Source organism: Ammospiza caudacuta, chromosome 2 (assembly GCF_027887145.1).
Source record: "Ammospiza caudacuta isolate bAmmCau1 chromosome 2, bAmmCau1.pri, whole genome shotgun sequence".
Lineage (NCBI taxonomy): Eukaryota > Metazoa > Chordata > Aves > Passeriformes > Passerellidae > Ammospiza > Ammospiza caudacuta.
The window spans coordinates 48,010,743-48,018,604 of record NC_080594.1 but is presented as its reverse complement, the minus strand read 5'-3'; the positions used below and the strand labels follow the sequence as shown (position 1 = coordinate 48,018,604).

The window sequence follows — 7,862 nt, the reverse complement described above, 5'->3', positions numbered from 1 at the left end:
CCCTGAAGGCATCCCTGTTCTCGTGAGCCATCACAGCCCGACCCTTCCCAGCCCTGATCACCGCTCACCCACGCCGGTGCTGCCCGCTGCACCGCGGGGCGGTGCCATCGCCAGCTCCGAGCCCCCCTATCTGCCGAGACACCCGGCCTCCCGCCGCGCCCGGAGCACACGCCTGCCTAAAAGGCGGCACGATGCCTGGCGGGGCATTGGACGGAAAAAAACCCCAAACCACGCCGCCAACTCCCCCTCGCTGGCTGAAGCCTTTTTTGAGATTGTCCTTTCCCGCCCGCGCTAACGGGAGAGCGGCTCCTCCTCATGCCCTCCTCACTCAAGCGAGCAGGGGGTTTCTGGCGGGCGGCTCTGCCGCTGCAGCAGCTGCCACAGGCTCTCACGACACGGGCAGGGCTGCGCTCGGCTGGGCTGCGCGGGGTCCCCGAGCACCGGCTCCGCCGGAGCGCGCGGAGGGGCGCGTAACCCGTACGGAGAGGACTGCGGTCTCGGAAGCAAAGCGCTCGCCCCGCCGTCCGCTCACGGGAGCTCCGTCCCCCGCCGCCAGGAGCCGCGCTCCCCAAGCCATCCCCGAGCCGTCCCCGTCCCTCACGGGAGCCCCTCGCGGCCGCCGCCCCCGCGCCCCTCCGGGCAGCGGCTTCGCGCAGCGCATGCCCGCCCGCCCGGGCCGCGCGTGCGCAGTGCTTGCGCCGGAGCCACATCTGATAGGGGGGAAAATCCGAACGGCGGCGGCGGCCGCCATATTGCGGAGCTGTCACAGAGCCCGCCGCGCTCCGCGCCGTATCCCCGGCGAGCAGCGCGGGGCGGCCCCGCAGCGCCTCCTGCCCCGCTGCGAGGGGGCGGCGGGGGGGACACACCGCCCCGCCAGGAGCGGAGAGCGCCGCGCCACGAGCACCCTGCCCTGGGGGCTCGGCGCCCCCTCCGCTCGGCGCCGCGGAGGGAGCGGAGTCCCAGGTGAGGCGGGGGCGCTGGGGGTGCGCGGGCGGCCGCCGGCGGGGCCCCGGGAGGGCAGCGCGGGGGCGGCAACGAGAGGCGTGAGCCCGCCCGCAGCCCTCTGTGGGCAGGGGTCACCGGGCGACTTGTTGCGGCGGCGGGAGCGCGGCACCGCGCCGCTCGTGTGCGGGACACCGCCTCCGGCCGGGAGCGGGACCCGGCTCGCCGAGCCCCGGCTCGCCCCGCTTTGTCGGGGGGCCCCGGGAGCGCGCCCCCGGCGTGCCCGCGCAGCCTCCGCTGCATTATTCATGTCCCCGAGCGGCGCGGCTCGGCAGGTTACACCGTAGTAGACATGTGGCAGTCGGGTCGGGCCAGCTGAGTGCGGCGGTGTGGGAGAATAATAAGGAATTACTTCATAAACAAGTGCTGTGGAGCATCTGTTGCTGTCTATTGTTTTCAACAAATGCGCGTTTTTAAGAGTCCTTAAGTACTGACCGACGTAATGGGCGCAGCGGCCCTGAATGAGCCTTTGTGCATTGTTTTTTTGAATGGATTAATGTTTTGTACAAGTCGTGGGCATTTGTAATTAACCTTGTCGCTTAAAGTTTGCCGCAGATAAGGGGTTTTAGTTTCAACTTTGTGGAATTTACTTGTCTTTTGTCAGTTTCTTAATCTGAACGCGAAAAAAAAAAATCTCTTTGGACTCCATGCCAGCACAACTAATCACTTTGGTTGTAAGGTGCTGTTAAGCTGTCTTTTCCAGTCTGTCTAACACCCTAGACAAGTATTTCGTGTTCCTCTTTCTAGTACAGGCTTTTAAAAAGATTCAGTTTTTCAAACTGAGTTACGGGAGTGGCATTTTCTGAGTTTCAAGGAGTTCAGCCTCTGTGGCCGGTTCGTGCCAGGCTTCAGGTGTCTCGCTGCACGTCGCTCCGGTTTGTTTCCCTCGGCGGTGCCTGTCGCCGTGCCTGTGCCACGGGAGCGGGTTTGGGGCCGCGTGTGCCTGCGCAGCGCCTGGCACATGGAGGAGATTGTGGAGATGCGGTTGTTGCTGTCAGCTCCGGGTGCGTTGGCACAGCGCTGCTGGGCAACGTGTTCTCCCCGGGAACATGTGGAGTTGGTGTACAGTAACGTGATGGCTACGGCCGTGAAGTTGTTTTTTAATCCTTAAAGATGGCACAAATAGCAACTGTTTGTTGGATTGTAAGACTTACCTCTATTGATCTACTGATTTAGCATGAGGGACTGTGAGAAAAATAAACTGCGAGTCAGTGCAGTGTTCCCAGATAAGCAGCCTCCCAGCAAATGGCAATTGCAATTGCAAGGCAGTGGCGTATTTCCAAGCTTTGTACTCAAGTGACACAGTTGTTCTACTAGCTTGGGAAACTGGAAAAAGCGAAACATCTTTAGAAAATGCATGAAAAAATGACTTGGTGTGACATGTCTGGAGCTGTCCAGAGAGTTTTTGTTGAATGCTGACTCAAAGAGAAGGGGTGAAAGTGTGTGTAGAGATGACAAAAAGAGTTCTGCTCTGACTGTTTCTGCCGTTGCAGGGCTATGGTAATAGTACTGCCAGAAAAAGCTTGTTTCACAGAAAATTGGGTAAAGCTGTAAAGAGAGTGAGGATTTAGATCCACCTACGAGCTGCAAAACCAGGAGGGTGAGACATGTAGATGTTATGACGTGAGAAAGCAGTTCCTGGCAGAGTTCCTGTAGTCTTTGCCAGGATAGGTGAACGGCCTTTCTTCTTCAGCAGCCTCGCTCCACTTTTTGAGGAGGGCTGCCTCTGTTGCCAGAGGTGAAGAGGAAAGTTGTTGTAGGCATGACGTCTTTCTGCTGGATGTGTTAAATACATCAAAGCTGTCCTATCGCTTTATATTGCATTAGAAGTCTGTGGGAGTAGAGGAGAGGGAGGATTTTCAAGTTTGTAAATGTAAACAAAGCTTTTATACAAACTTCTGGAGAAAGAACTGATTGTGGAAAGATACTGATCCATTAAAGCAGCAGCCAGTGTATCCTGCATGCTCAGCAAGTTTACTTCAGAGCTGAAGGAGCCTAGGTGAACTCCTTCCTTTCAACACCAAAGAACTGCATTTGTTGGCTACCTGTACCAATAGGCTAATACTTAGCTGTACTTTGAATATAAAAAATGTTTTTTCCTTTCTGCTTTAGATATTTATTAATCACTCTGTGAAGTGAAACCTTCAAGTCATGTAGTAAAAAGAAGAAGAAATATGACATTGGCCCAAAAAGGCAGTTAATCTTTACATGAGTAAAGATTGCAGTTTAAGAACTCCAGCTAGTTCATATGGGGAATGGTGAGTGGCCAGTTCATAGGTTTCCTTTATTTTATGGAACTGGTTGTGAGAGACTTAACAGCGTCATTCAGAAAATACAGTACTTGACTTTGAGATGAAATATACCCAAAATTCTGGGTACATGTCCTATTTCTTTGCTAACTGTATGTTTAGAGAGAGGATTATTGCACTTGGAAGCTGCAGTACTTCTATCAGTTTCTATTCGTGATTTCCATTTTTGATGGTGCATCCAATGGTACGATTGGCCTTTCTATCATTGTAGGACTCTTCAGAATCTTTGAATTATTTCCTATAGGGCATTTGGGGGTACTTGAAGTTAAGGCTACTACACTTAATATTTATTAAGTTATGTAAATCGTTTATCATGTCTAAAACATACCAGTTTATGAACTAGCAAAACTGCAAGTAGTGCAGAAATATTCTTTGACTGGTATGAAGTTGCTTTTAATTGAATACTGTGTTGGCAACTGCCAGGTTTTCATTCTACTTCTGAAATTGACAGGAAGTCCAGTTTAGAAGAAACGCTAACTCTTCAAAATGTATTTTCCTATAGATACATTGAATACATAAGTTGTACTAGTTCTGTTGCCGTTATTTTTCAGACACAGCAAGCGTATTTTGGGTGTTTCAGGGAGGGGAGTGTTAGGGGAAATAGTGGTTTTAAGAAGGGAAAGATAAAGTATATAAAAAAAAAAAGTGTGTAAAACTCTGCATGTGGTGTCTAGCACTGATCAAATCTCAATTTTTGCATATTAGGTGTACAATTCAGGATTGGATTTTTGGTTGTTTTTTTTTTTTTTTTTTTTTTTTTTTTGTTTTTTTTTTTTTTTGGGTGAGATAAATGTCTTGTGTTAGTTCCTGCCCTGGTTTGCTTATATTGCAGACAACTGTGTAGGCGGTCGCTCTGTCCGTCTGAAAAAGATGTATGCAGAAGTAAAGTCTGTGGCAAATGAACTTCTTTATTGGATTGCAGCAAGTGTGTCATTAGGGAGCTGTTAGTGTGAAAGATGATTGCCCTGCAGACATTCACAGACTGCTTTGGAGAGGAGACATTTTTGTAGGAATCTGAGACCAGTTAGTCAGGTCCAATGGTCTGTGACTTGCCTATTGCTTCCCCTGCAAAGATCTAACACTTTTAGGTACCACAAGAAATGGAATGGGATAAGACTTTGAAGAGAACAAGTATATTAATTTTAAATAAGTTTCTGTTAATAAATGAGTGAATCATATTGCTGTGGGTAAAGCTCTGTGGTCCCTGACATCTATCTGTATTTAGGGAAACAGATGGCAAACCTCTTGCTCAAGCTTAGGAGGGATGCTGCTGGAGGGGCTGCTTCAGAGAGAAGGCCCTAAGCTATCAGACAGGGATCCTGCTTTTGAGTGTTGCTTCCCTACCAGCCAAGCATCCTGCTCGAGCTTTCTGCCTGCTGTCCCATCCTCACCTGACCTCAGAGCCAGGGCTGTGTCTATGAATGTTTCTTTTGAAAACAGCTGCTGCATAAATTATTTGACAGAATTTTGGCATCAGGCATTTTATGCACCATCATTTTCTGAAGAAAGCTTTCATTGTCATCTTTCAACAATTGCTTTATTTGTTGCTTTCTGTGGCATAACTCAAAACTTGAGTTAAAAAACTTGATACTGATTTAAAAATCTCAACTGCCTTGTGGTGAAACTAATTGAAATTACAGCTTTTCATTTCAAGAGAGTTCTTGACGTTCTGGATGACTTTATCTGTTTGTGCTGTGGAGCCTGCAGATACTTTTGTTGTTTTGGTCCAGAGTCCAGATTACTGCATATACTTCTGAAGGTCCTGAGTGTTATAGCAGTAGGAAGTCTGCAAAGTCACAGCCCTGTTAATCCTGACTTGGAAGAGGGACCTTTAGGATTTTAAATGCTGAAGTGGTGAGCCTTTATGCCTTGTAGGTCAGAAGCTGCTTTCAGAATGCAGGAATCAAAAGGAATATCATTCCCAATCCCAGCTGGCTGGGGTCTTTTTTGCTAGGGCTTTTTTTTCCCCCACTATTTGCAATGCCATTTCCCATGAGTGTTAAGATTAAAGTAAGTGTAAGTAATTAGTTGCTTCAAAGTTAAGAATTTGGCATCTGCTAAATATAAATTTATCTGAACTGGCATTAGTAGCAGAAGTGAACTGCCACTCCAGTAATAACAGTGGAGATACACAATATTTTGCCTGGCTGCAATTTTTGGTTTCTTTTGGCCCAGTGTTTCCCTCATGTTTGTTTTGTTTTTAATGTTAGCTAGTGCCAATGATTGGGAAAGATAGGGTGATTTTCAGTTTTTATTCAGTGCTTATTTGATGTCAATGTTTGCATTTTTAAGATCTGTGAACTTCTTGATTTGTACATAAATATCATAGTTACAATGCATTTGTGTGACTGTACTTTTTCAAAATTGCACAGTGTTTTGAATATGAAAGCATATTCAGGCTGACACAGGCTGTTTTTTGTATTATATATTGTAAGACTGACACAGGTTGGTTTTTTGTATTATATATAAAATGGAAACAATGGAAATAAGTTAAAAGGTACTGCAAGCAGACACCTCAACAAAAATACATGGGATGCTGTTTGTTTTGCAGAGTTTTTATTTTTTTCTGTTGCTCTTATACTGTAATAATAATTTCTCAGGCCCATGAGGTCTGTGGGACGAACAGTGAGACTTCATTTCTATTGAGTTTTACTTAAGAGGATTCTTGCTTTTTGCTGATAACTTTGTTCTCTTGCATGCGAAAACATGTCTCCCAGTTGTGGTTTGATGACATAGGATTAACCTGTAAAACTTTGTACTCACATTTCTGATTTAAAAAGTTACCTTAAGGTTTTAAAGTAAGTTTTCAAATAAATAATTTTTGGTTTGTTGGTAGTATTATAGCAAAATGTTTGAGTAAATCCCAAAGCAAAAATCTGGGACATGTTTATGAATGAATTTGTGGTGATACAATGTATGAGGGTTTGACAGTCATTGTAGAAATTGCTAGACACGTTGTCTCTTAGAAAGACCTCAGAAAGGAATCATTTGATAACACAGATCTTGGTCCTGTGCCATGTGCTGTCGTTGCTCTCCTGGAGACTGGACTCCCTTATCAGTCATCTTACCATAGCCCTTCTTTTCAGTGCTCTGTAACTAAAGGCACAGGGAGGTAGCTGTGCTACTTTCTGTTCCTTTTGGTACTGTCGAGTTGGCACGCTCACAAAATGGTAGATGAGAATCTAATTTAGCTTTTGCATCCTTAATTAACTGAGTGTGACTCTAGGGCTTCAATCTGCCTTCAGTTTTTCAAGCATTGAGCCTCTGCTGTCAGAGGTGAGCACAGGGATTACTATGGCTTGGAATCCTCCTAACTGTTAGCAGATATTGGAGCCAAGCTTGTTTTGGTTTCTGTTATTCTCTTGAATTTTTCCAAGGTGTATATTAGGGAAAGAAGGGAGAACAGGAAGCAGTCTCTTCTCTGAAAGGGAAACATGCTGTTGAATTTTTATCAAAAAGCCAGAGTTTATCAAAAGCCAATTTTTTCTTCCTCCCCGGGAAGCTTTTGTGTTTAAAAGCAGAGGGGGGGAATAGAGGAAAAGTCTATTCATAATGTTCAAGGATATACTTAACAGTATCTTAGAACAGTAGTCTTACTGCTGATGTCCAGGTGTTAGAAAGATAAATGACTTGTCAGTAGAATTGCCTTGTTAAAGTTTGGGGCCTGACACTCTTCAGCCATCTCAGACCCAGGGGAAAGTTAGCAAAGTTTGGAAGAAGGATGTTCCATTGACAGTGGGCACAGGGAATGTAGAATTCACGAGCCACAAGGACGTTTGGCAGAACTTCCAAGATAAGGAAAAAACAAACAAAGCCAACTCAGCAACTGTGCTGAATCACCTCCAAGTGGAGAAAAAGTAATTCTGGCAGGGGTGACTGTGACCACAACTCAGGGCCCGCTGGCTCCCTAAGCCCATGACTCCAGAAGGAATGGCTGAGCATGTGGAGTGATTGACAGAAGTGAGAGAATCATTGAACCAGTAGAAGGTAAAATGTTGATCAAGAAGAGAGCCATGTGACCTGTAGCAAATAAAATGTGACTTCTTTGCTTGCTAAAATGTTTGAAAGGCGTGAAGTTTTGATGATGGGGTGCCAGCCTTTGGTGGGTTCGTGCCCAGCTCCCTGCTCTGAGCAGATCAGAATAAAGCAATGGAATTGCCTTGGCTCAGTGCGTGAATTGGCACTGCGCATCAGGCAGCGAGCCTGCATTTGGGACATGGCTGATACTGTCCAGTTCTCTAGAGTATCTTCTGTAATTAAAAAAATCTACTAGAATGTAATTGTCTTTATGCTAGGCAAACAGAGTATTATTATACCTTTAGAGTTGGGCTAGATTGGTTATAGCAGAGTTAATGCAACTTTAGATAGTGTTTTTATGTTTCCAGGCCGATTTTTCATTAAACACCAGTTTTGTTCCATATCTGAATTATGCCATTAGATCTGTTTCTGTAATCTTTAGTCTTAACGTTTGTTTTCTTTACCAGCCAACAACAATTATGCTTCTTAAATTCTGTTTTCATCCTTTATCTGTTTTTTTTTAGTCCATTTTCA

General features: G+C 46.1%; 1 protein-coding gene across 4 annotated transcripts in view; it reads left to right on the top strand.

Moving 5' to 3' along the window:
• The first annotated feature begins 725 nt into the window (after window positions 1-725).
• The window catches only part of RDX (radixin), a 44,317-nt gene continuing 37,180 nt past the window's right edge, over window positions 726-7,862 (top strand). For all 4 annotated transcript variants that reach the window (XM_058800641.1, XM_058800644.1, XM_058800643.1 and 1 more), the window contains exon 1: window positions 726-963. The gene's annotated coding sequence lies outside the window, so the exon portion shown is untranslated. The remainder of the gene's footprint in view (window positions 964-7,862) is intronic.